This window comes from Erithacus rubecula (assembly GCF_903797595.1).
Source record: "Erithacus rubecula genome assembly, chromosome: 6".
Lineage (NCBI taxonomy): Eukaryota > Metazoa > Chordata > Aves > Passeriformes > Muscicapidae > Erithacus > Erithacus rubecula.
In genome coordinates, this window is record NC_136688.1 from 19,754,795 (window position 1) to 19,767,068 (window position 12,274).

Consider the following 12,274-nt stretch of genomic DNA (forward strand, 5'->3'; position numbering starts at 1 on the left):
GCTGGGAATTGCTATATTCAGATGATGTCTTGAAGCCACCAGATCAGAAAGATTTCTTGCAGTCACTGGTTTCTTACAGCAGATGCTGATAGTGCTTTGTAGAGATTCTAAGTGATCTATAGGGTATGAAGTAAACCCATATTGAAAGCAAAGAAAACCAGGAGCCTTTACAAATGAAAAAAAAGTTGCATTTTCTGAACAAAGAATTTAAAAAGTCTTTTTCTGTGAAGAACAGTCCATGTCTGTAAATTCTGCACCACTGATGACACTGATGACATCCAGTGAGTAAGAAAAATTGAGATGACTTTCTTGTAGGGTTTCCTGGTATTTCAACATTTCTTTATGAACAGCTAGGCTGTTCATTGCATCTATCAGCTGGTAAAAGCTGTAACTTATATCTTCTGGTTTTTTCACCTTTTGAGAGAAAGGGAATTTGCATATACCCCTTTTGTAGATGACTGATTTTGCATGTATGTTTTCTTCCTCATCTTTTAAATTTTCCCATCTGAAAAGCTTATCCACTAAAACTGCAGTTATGCCTGACAACAGAGAGACTTGCATATGCTCCTGTTGGTCTCGAGTGTTGGAGGATCTGATTTCTTTTGCACACCAAACAATTGTTTGTAAAGCAAAAAGATGAGCAAAATGTGGCCAGGCCATCATCTGTTAATTGTTGCTCAGGTTTGAGGAAGTGTGCTCTCTCCAGAAGCACAGCAGAATACACAGAAGTCTGTTTCTGTATTTGTATGTGAATTTTAAACTATGCTAATTTTATACATAACAGTTGTACCAGGCAGACTCTATTTACATTATTTCTGTATTTAGCAAGACATTGATATTTGCTGGCAATGAATGTTTCCAGAAGAAAACCTGCTGTTGTGATGCCTCATTCCCATGCATCAGTCATATGTTATTATGGTTTGGGAATATCAATTAAATACAAGAACTGAAATTATAAAAAATTACAGATCTTTTTCATTACTTGAAGCTAGAAATTTGCAGAAGTATAAAACAAACCATGGTGAAAGGAGCTAATACGTAACATTCAGAACTTATGAGCTTGAACGGCTTACAGTGTGGCTATTCATGACTATAAACTAAGATCTTTCTGCCACATGAAAGAGAAATGGAGACACTGAATCCTTCCTAGTCCTAACAACAGGCTAAATTAAAAGTAACCTGTAAAATTTATGCTGCAATAAAGTGATGAAAAGCTGGTGCTTAATCTTTACAATCAAGCCCTGGCTGGATTTGATTGCGTTTGGCTCCCTGTGTTTGTCAGAGACATTCTTCTCGTGGTCTCTCATTGCACAAATACTATTTTTTGAGAAGTCCCTGCTACTCATAAAAACATCAGAAATGCCTAAGTTCATCAATGCAGATTAGGCTATATGCAAATATGGTGTGATTGGACACAAACAGGAAAATGCCAAAGTTCAAAAGGAAGAATTACGAAAATTACATTACAGGAGGAAATTGTATCTGAAAGCTACAAATGGATTCACCATGGCACCAAATTTTAGTTGTGTACTCATATTAAGAATTGCTGAGAATTTAAATCTGTGGAGTGAGACACTTTCAAAATTTAATTATGATCTCAGGCTGAATAGGTCTGAGCACTAAAATCATTCAGAGCTCCCATTTTTGTAGGTGCACCACAGACTCTTTATAGAGACATAGAATGTGTATTTACAAGCCTGCATTTCATCTGAAACTGTGCAAATCTGAAATTCTTAATAAAAAAAGTGAAACTTCATATCCTTTATATTTTTGCCTCTACAGGTGTGAATATACCATCTTCTCTAGCACAGTGGTCTAACTTTTATTCATTTACAAAAGGATAAATATACCTCTTAACATTTTCTTACGGCGTTGCTAACTATGTCTCACTCGGATTAACCACAGATTTCACATTTCAAAGACAATTTTCTTTCTCTTATTTGTATTTCAATACAGTTGTTTAGATTTAATCAAGAACTAGGTTTTGATCTAGAGATAAGAACATCATTGGAGGTTTTTACTCTGGATTGCAACTGAGAATATTCCATGATTTTGTGATTCCGTGATTGCATTTCTGAATGGTCTTTAAAAAGCTGAGCATAGAATCACTAAAGCTTCAGAAGAACTATACTGAAATACTCCTTACCATATGGTTTTAAAAAATATTGAGGGTTATAAGAATTATTGAGATAAATCAGAAGCTGGGAAGACAGTTGCTGGAACAATGTCAGGAGGGCTGAGAACTGCCTACAGTTTCCAGACAGGGACTGGTAAAGGCTCAAAGGCTAGGTCATTTAAAGCTGATAGCTATGGAGTAGATGGGGAGTAAAAAAAAGTCTTAGGATACAGAAAGTCAGCAGGGCTGAACCATGGAGACTAGCCAGAAGAATATTATGATACAAAGGTAGGTGAAACCATGCAGAATGAAATATGTAGGTAGAAGTATCTTGTATACAGATGTGAAAAGATGTACCCTGGTGAATTATTCATAGGAAGAAAAAGTGCTGCACAGGTTATAGCTTTTCATATGGGAAAAATGATCCATTATCAGATCCATGGATAATGGAGTATTTCATGAGGAGAGACTGGGCTTAGGCATACGTGTAAGCTATTTGTCTTGTAAGAAAATGTTTACTTTGTGACTATAGTCTTATACCAATATTCTCCACAATAGTTGTTTTTTGTACATGAGATTTGCAAGACTCTGCTTTTAGTACTACAAAATACATTGTTCATTTACTATTTGTTGTTAAAATGCAATATTGTCTCAGTTCCCTGTTAGTGTTTCAATAATCTACAATAGTTTCCACAAGTCACTGAAAAACAGTTCAAATAATAATTAGTAGGAAAAGGTTAGTTCAGCTAAGATGTAACCTTTTTAATATGAATTTCTAATGTGATTAAAGGAAATGGGAAGCATGGAGCTAAAAACCAAAATTTAGTTCAAGTACATTTATTGAGAGGAAATGATGGAGTGCAACAAAACACCCTCCAGTTAGACTGTGCAATAAACTGAGAGAAGATATTATGCCTAACTTCACTTTTGAAAATTTACTCTCATGATAAGCATAATGGAGATTTCAATAGCTAGGAGTAATTCTTGCTTATGGATATTTTGTGCATTTCTATGAAATTGCTTTTATTTATTTATGAATAATCTATGTTTTGTGGCAATAGTATTAAAATAAAACCAAATAAAATTCTTTCATAGCACTTATTCCAGTCTTTGGAAATAACCTGGCTATATTTTATGAAGTTGAGTAGTATTAAATTAATTTTAGTCCAGTAGATATGTCAGTTTATAAATGTAGCTTATGTAATTTTCCTTTCTTGCCACAGAGTGATTGAGTATCCTCTAATACCACTAAACTGTCCTGTATCTCATAAAAGAAAATTAATTGTTTAGCAACTTTATGCTTATTTGCGCTTTAACTATTCAACTGTGAAGTGAGTCACAAAATTACTTCAATTTCGCAGTCCTCCTGTCTGACATGGAAATCTCAGTGGACAGACAAGGGTGTAAGGTTAATCCATTTTCATATGTGAACGGGAATCCTCCCTTTATTCTCAATGACACAGTTCAAGTTCAACAGCTGTACTTAAATGTTGTAGTTGTAATATATTCATCAAGTTGTTTGCAACCAAAATAAATCACTTTAGATTCTGGGAGAGCACCTTGACAAAGGCCTCCTTGGATTTATGATAAACACATTTGTTTTCTACAACGACATTTAAAAAAATAATTAAAATTATCATCATACTCATATTATGAGTAAATCTCCCTGGTGTTATCTTATTGCTGGGTGAGGACAGTCACAAAGGTGTCATTTCTGACTGTTCCTAAGGTGTGGTCTCATGAGGCATTTAGGAAAATACATGCAGTAAAAAGATAATTAACTGAGAATTTCTTAAACCTCTGATATTTGTGCTGATCTCAGCTTTCTGTGGCTGCTTGCACTGACTCTACAGATTCTTTATGGCATCAGATGCCATTTGAAACGTGGCTAGAATGAATAACCATTGCATGGATGATTTCCATGTTCCTTAGAAATTGTCTATAGTCACCAAAGACTAGAATTTATTTTTTAGCTGGAATCAATTAACTCATGCTGCCATAAAAAAAGCCTGTAATACAATTCATCTTAGGAGAAGGTATGTTCCTCTGGGGAACATCCAGTGTATGAAATTCTACAGCTTCTTATAGAATCTTATTAAATCTCTAAGAGACATTGTTCATGAACCCAAAGGAGAATGAAATTAAAGGCTGAAATTCCTACAAAACAAAGCATTTCATGGGAGGATGCAAGAAGCAAGAATAACTTGGAATAGCCTTTATTGGTCTGGAGTAGACTTGGTTGTGAAAGATAGATCTTAATAACTTTTTATCTTGAAAAATTTTTAAGTCATAATTTGCAAATACTGATCAAAACAACTGGGGTCTTGTGCTTTGAGACTATGTTACTGAAGGAAATGTTTTCTTAAACCCTTGGTTGCATTTGCTAGTACCTTTTAGTGACATTTCCTCATGAATTTTGAAGATTATTATGACTTTGGTTTGTTGAGGTGTGCTACCTTCCTAATACTCTCAAGTTACTGATGATCTCAGCATTATTCATCCACCAGTCCTGGATTTATTTATTCCTAATATAGACATATGACAAGACAGCAGTTTCAAGACCTTCTTTATTTATTTTTAATTATTATTATCACTCAAGTAAACTTTTTAACTTGTTCTTTCTACTTAATCCAATGTTCCCAAGATCCAGGCAATAGGGTCTAAAGACTATGGCAGTTCTTCTCTAGCTGTTTGGAGCAGCACTTCAGTCAGCCTATCATAGTCAGAAGCCCTGGAAATCACAGATGGAAGGGCAGATGTAGCATGAAGTGCCCTATCCCGAGGTTTTTTCCTTATGATAATGTCCACCATATGAAGTATCTACAGTAATATTAAGGATCCATTAGCATGACCTCTGAGACAGATAAGGTAGGCTTTTAAGAGAAGCATGATTTGTTCAAAGGCATAATTATAAGAGTGCACTGAAATGCCCTTTCTGATGACATCTCTTTGCTGATACATTTTCCTGCATCTTCCAAGTGAGTAATATTGTCAACATAATTATTGTTTAGGCAAACAAGAAACTACTTCCATGCTAATCTAAGAATTATTTCATACTTTATTTTGTGGAGGCTGACTGCACTAGCCCTCTATTACCCTTAGATGGTTTATTGATATCCTGTGTTTCAAACCTGCAATTAATAACTGTATCTGCTGAAAAGCATAGACTAATTCACATCATTGGGCAAGCAAGATTCACTTAGCAGTGAATTTGCTAAGAAACTGATATTGTGACCTCCATCTTGGAAGAAAATAAGTAATATGGAAAGGTTTCACAGTTTGGAAAAAAAAAATAGAATAAATTTAAGTGGATTGAAATTAACCCTGCAGAGAAGGACTGGTGGGTGTTCATTGATGAGCTCAACATGATCTGGCAATGTCTGCTTACAGCCCAAAAAGCCAATCACATACCAGGCTGCATCAAAAACAAGTGTGGGCAGCAGGTCAAGGAAGGTGAGTCTACTGCTCAACTCTGTCTTGTGAAACCTCACCTGGAGTGCTGTGTCCACCTCTGAGGCCTCCAACTTAAGAAAAACATGGACATGCTAAAGAGAGTCCAGGGGAGGGTGACAAATGTGAAACACTTTATCACTATCTCTTAGGGCAGTAGCCAAATTAAGTTCTAGTAGTATTATTAACATAATATTTATGTTCTGTGGTCTACAGCCCATTTATGTCCTGAGTGGATATTAAAATTTTCATAGTTTCATAAGTCATGATTTTACTCATATTTTAAGGTGTTTTACTTCCATTAAAATTGAATATTCTCAAGGAAGTCAGAACTGAAAATTCACAAAATTAACAAAAAATGTCTCTGTGAACAAAATTAAAATATACTCATTCTTTTTTTTTTTTTTTTTTTTTTTTTTTTTTTAACACTGAGATAGGTCAAGGGCACCTAGCTTAGAAAATATGGCATCTAGAGCCAGTTAACATCCAGTTTGTAGGTGGGTGTGCCCTCTTTCATTTGTGGTTGTGTTTTCTGGGCTAAGAAATAAATTTTATCTCAATGTAAGTAAATAATCGTAGGCATACTTTTTTATAACTAGAAAGCAAAGAAAAGTTTGGAGCATTTAATCATAAGATGTGAAATTCTTTACTACAAGGATTCAGTAATTGACATCTATATATTCCTCACGAAATAATTTTAATAGCATTGGGTAATTTCAGGTCTTGTACAAAATGTATTTTATGCATGATCAGATAAAGATAATCAAATTTTGTGCTTCTGGGTATAGGCAGACCAGTGTAAGAGCTGAAAAGTGTACAAATCTCTCTCCTCTCTCATGATAGATACTTCAGAGTCTATCACACTACTGCTGTCCCATTTTATTTTGATAAAATTGGAAGTGAGGGGGAAACGGAGGAATGGATATTTCTCTCTTTCTGTGTTAGATATTGACCTGAGATTGTGGAGGAATGATCTCAGGTACTAAATTAGTTGTTAGGATGTTGTGGCATATATCGTGTTAGCACTGGGAAAAACAAAAAACAACAAACAAACAAACAAACAAACAAACAAACAAACCCAAACAAACAAAAAAAAAAAAAAAAAAGGAAGGTATAAATCAAACTTTGACAAATTTCATTAAACAAAAGCTTAATACAGTACAAATAAAATATAAAAGCATAGTTTCTGAAATTTGATTCTATTTTAAATATTTTAAGTACTTAAAAGTCATATTGCCTTACAACTATATTATCTTCCCTTACTTACAGGAAAATGAGTGTCTGACTTTTGCAATAATGGTAGGAAATCTGCCTTCTTCTCAGATTATCATATTCTAGCAGTAGACAGTGGAATGTTATCAGTAAAAGAGAATTTAATGATCTCAATTCATCTGTGTTTTCTGTTCAAATTAATGCAGTGTTGGAGGAAGTAACCAGCTTAAAAAGTACCAACTCAAATCCCAGCCTGTTGTTTCTTCCTTTGAGCCCAAAGGTGTTATATGTTACTCCCCCGCTTCTTGCAGCTTCAGTGATGTGAAGAAATGTATTTTCATATAGGGAACACAGGATCCCAATTATGTCAGTCAGCTGAGGCAGTATAAAGCCTTGAGTCAGTTGCAAATAACAGATAATAACATTAAAGTCAGTCTGTCTCATTACTCCAAGAACATATGATGTGTTCCCATTCTTATAATTACATTTCTTCCTATACAATATTCCCTGAGATCTTTCAGTGGCACCCTCCTTGGACAAGATAAAACCTGAATGGTCAGAGTATCCTAAAGTACCTTTGGACTTTTTTCACGATACTGTGAAACTTTTCTGTTAAAAAGAAAAAAAAAGGAAAAAAAGAATGCTCCAGTTTCTGTAGTTCTTCCTGCTCTAATTAGAGGGCAGAACTCCAAGACATCTTATGCTATTGCAATTTAGATGCTAGACTTATATTGAGGAAATTTGAGTTCCTTTCTAGCTTTTCAAAGCAGCTTTCTAGGCTTGTCCTCAAATCATATCTAATTTTTTACATTTATATGTTAGAGAATAATTGCTATTCCTCAATCTCTGATGATTCAAATTTTCATGCACTGATGCTGTTCAGAAAACACTGGCTGAAGCTACAGAACATATAACACATTTTAACATATCTGTTAAAAACATAATTTATATGTTTTAAAGGAGTTTAAACAGCCTTGGGGAGTGGGAGAGTGGCATCTAAAGTAAACCCATGTTACCTGTTTGTAATCCCAACCCTCTACATTTCCAGGCAGGTTGAGCTTTCTTCAGAATTAAGAATTCATTACCTTGTTTCACCTCTTGCATTTAACAATGTTAGCCAATGTGTCTGACCATAGCTAATGCTTTCCAAAATCCACAGTGCATTATATCTTTGTCTCTTTGACATATTACACTCTTTGAGTCTAAATATCACTGCAGCTACACTGAATTTATTAATTGGGGGGTGAAGAAAATAATTTTTTTTCTATTGTTATGGAAATATATGATACATACAGTAATAAGTTCACAATATAGTGCTGTCCAAATATTCAGGTTGAAAGTCCTTTTCTTTTATCAATGCTTGAGCAAGTTTTCCATAAATACACAGCAATATATAAAGGCACTTCTAAAATTGCTCAGGATCTCAGTGTCTCTGCTAAAGCAGCTTTTCAAGGGAGATGATAGCCACAGCAAGTCGATGGCTAAATGCCAGTTTGAAAATTTTATTTTGAAAATAAACTTCACAGTTCATTTCACAACCATGGACAGACATACATACTTCTTGCCTCTAGAGGCAAAAATTTTCTAAGCTAAGAAAATAGTAACTATTTTTTTAAAGATAGATTAAACCCTTTCTTTAAATCTTATTTTTCAATAATTAAATAACTTCAATTTTTCAATAATATTTCAATAATAATGATCTGATAAAAATAAATTTTAGAACACCTTCATTCCATACAGGTCTACATTACATAATATGTAAACTACAAACACTGTAACTGCCTTTATTCAGAGTACCTCTTATTTTTCCATTGTCACTTTCTCTCCCTTTTATTCTTTGCTCTGCTTTCATTTTCTTCTTTGTTTCTTAGCTGAATATGCCTACTCTTCATAATATTGTTTATACATATGGTTTTAAAAAACAGGTCAAATGCTGCCAAAAGACTAAACACTTACCAAGGATTTGCTATATGGCAAGTGCTACAGATATTCCAAATCATGATACAGTTAGAATTAAATTATGTTGAATTCCAAGTTTTGTAAGAATGCTCTTTGATATATCTGTGTTTTTCTGAAAATATCAAGAGACTCATCACAGCCAGTAAAGCCCAGATCTGTTTAAATTTTGCCTTAAAATTATACTAGCTCTGATTTTCAAAGGCAAAGCTGTATTTCTACAGCAGCCAATGAATGCTTGAAATGAGGAGAAATAACCAGGATCTCTGTCATTAGAATTTCCTGTAGAAGATGGGGGGAGAAGTAGAGCACTGACTTTACTTGTTTGAACTGCAATTAAAAGAAAAAAAAAAAAAAAGAAAAAAAAAAAAAAAAAAAAAAAAGAAAAGAAAAGAAAAAAAAAAAAGAAAAGAAAAGAAAAAAAAAAAAGCAGAGAAAATAAGATGGCCAGAAAGGAAGAATGAAAGTGAGCAGCTTACTCAAGAGTGAAGCTGAAACTATTCCTTTCTGCCCTCTCTAATCTAGGTTCAGCACTGTAGGAGCATTTCAGCTTTTACAGCCCAGTTCAGTTCTTCCATCTGCCAGCAGTCCCAGGGTTCTCCACATCTCTATATTGGTACTTTTCAGCTGAGTTTTGCTACAGTGTAGTCTGCTTCTATTCTCTTTTTTGCACTGACTGAGGAGGAAAAGGAGTCAGTTTAATTTATTTTTATTTTGATTAAAAGGCAGTAGAATTAAAAGTGAGACGAAAGTAACCCCAAAGCTTTGACTCCTATTATGGAGTGGAAATCAGCTGTGTCCTGGTCTCTATCTAGTCCCTTTATTATTAAGGTCAAATAAATGTCTGCATCCAAGTCTTCCTGAGCCTCATTCTCAGAAGGTTAAACCCCTCTTTAATAAAACCAGCTTTTTTTGTTGTTTTTTGTTTTGCTTTGCTTTGCTTTGCTTTGCTTTGCTTTTTTAATACACAGTAAGAAAACATATAATCTCCTTGAATAGAAAATATGCTTGACAGAACTTCTTTTTATAATAAGGCTGCTGTGGCTACTAAAGAAATCCAGTTTCATGTGCTGTAAGTACAGCCAGGAGAGATCTTGAAATAGGATATTTGTCCTATTTGAAAATATAGTAAGCCCTGCAGGGGCTTCATAACTCCCTTTCTTTTACACAAAAAAAAAAAAAAAAAACCAAAAAAAAAAAAAAAAAAAACAAACCCCAAAAAACCCAAAACCACTATTTCCCCTTCCTCCCACAAAAAACAAACAAACAACAAAAAAAAAGAGAAAACCCAACAAGCCAAACCCCTCCTTCCTTCTGCTATCACAGAATACTTTAGGGAAAGAAGATGCCCCTGTTATTTTCATGCACTGCAGAGTTTATTAACGAAAGAACCAATTCCTACCACCATGGCACCTTTAAAATCTTAATAAATTACAGCAATAATTTTCTGTTAGCCATGCTACTGATCCCATTTGGATTTAAAGTTATGGCTCGTTATGTTTAGCATCTGCTTTATGCACACTGTTTTCTCATTATGAATAAATCAATAAATCAATTAGGGGCAGTGAGCTTTGCAAAGGCTTGCAGTAGAAAAATTGAAGATTATGTTAGTTAACCCATGATGCATCAAGTAACTGTTTTCCTGCTACAAGCCTATCCAGAAAAAAGAGAATACTAATAGTGTCAGGATATGAAAAATAAGATATCCTGCACAACAGGGGAAGAGTTTGACATTTCCCTGGATTAGACTTTCAGGCTACCTGGAAGCTTAAAATAAATGTGCTTGGAAGTAGAGATCCTGGAATGGTTAACTCTGTTCTACTTCCATGCTGTTTTCACCATTTGAAAGGATAAGAATGTATGGGAAGAAGATTGCCTTCCCCATCCTTACAGAGGACTGATTCCCCCTTTGCTGATGTCAAATTTTCAGAATTATTCTGTCTTCCAATAGATGCCTATGTGATGCGAGAATAATAAGAATTTTTGTACATGTCGTATTTCCAGAGATGCAAAATTCTCCCTAAATTACCTCACAGAGAACATTTGAGGTTTTTTCCCTAAAACCCATTTACAATATCAAAGAAACACATTTATAGTTTCAGGGGCATTTCTAATGTTCATAAAATGAAATTTATTTGAAATCCGCATACAAAAATAACACAAATAGTCCACTACAAACCCTTATAGCTGAAACTGAACATTCCCCTGATAGTTTTCTGTACTTTCTCTGTCATTTCTTCCCTCTGCTCAGGTGACATTATGTTTCCTTGGAATCAAGAAGATCAAAGCAACATCTGACCTCGGGTGGTTCTTGTGAATTATGGAAACAGCTACAGCTGCCTTGGAGACTTCCACATTGCCTGGGGTTTCAGCTGTAAATTTAGTAGAATAGCAGGAACTTGAGAGTTGAGGAAGGAAAATCACTTCTGGGAAGAAGGGAACCTGTGAATTTGTAAATTGTCTAGAATGAACTAATATATTTAACAACTCATAAAAGCTTATCCTAGAGCTAATTTTTTCTCCTTTACATGAAATAGAATGTATTTTGGTGTTCTTCATGGAAGGAGCAAGAAAGTGAGTTTTCTAATTTCATCCTATTCTTGCTATTCTGTCTTTCTTGTATAAACCAGAAAATTGTTATTTTGATGTTGGTCTTTGCTTGTCTAGAATTTTTGCTCTTCCTACATTTTTCCTTAAGTTAATAGTTACTTCTCAACTCCTAATCTAATAGATTGCATGCTTCTACCTTAGAAAAATTAAGAAAAAAACAAACAAAGAAACCAAAATAAAGCAAAAAAAACCCAACCCCAATCTAAAAACATTATTTCATTTGGAAATAATTTCTCTTTGTAATATTGCTTAGGTGGTGAGGCACTGAGACAGGATGCCTGGAGAAGTTGTAGATGCCCCATCCTTGGAAGTGTTGAAGGCCAGGTTGGATGGGGCTGTGGGCAACATGGTCTAGGGGAGGGTGTCCCTGTCCATGGCAGTGGGGGTGGAACTAGGTGGCCTTTAAGGTCCCTTCCAATCTAAACTATTCTGTGATTTTCTACAAGAATTTGCCATAATTTTTTTCAAACAAAAACAAAAGCATATCAGTGAAGGCAAAGGAAGATTTACCCATGACATTTGGTTTTGCCAGAATTTTGATTTTTTATCAATGACAATCTGCTACTTTGAAATATGGTAATATTTTGCATGTTCTTTGGATGTCAACCTTTGTCTTCCACAAAAAATATGACAAGTTTCTCTAGTACAACAGCTTCTCTAGGAACTTCACTTATTGTCACAAATATTTTCTGTAAGTATGAAAGCCTTAATCGTAATATTGTTTAATTTTCATGTTTATTTTGCTTTCTGTCTTTTAGTGTTGACTTATATTCAGGACTTACTTTGACCGAGTAATAAAAAATTGAGCAGAACTGGGTATTTTCCTGTTCTGCTCCTTCTGTTCATACATCTTAAGAATTTGGCTCCAGTTCCTCAGTATCTTTGTGGGGGGAAAAAAAAATCTTTACACATTTTTTTTGCCAAATTTGT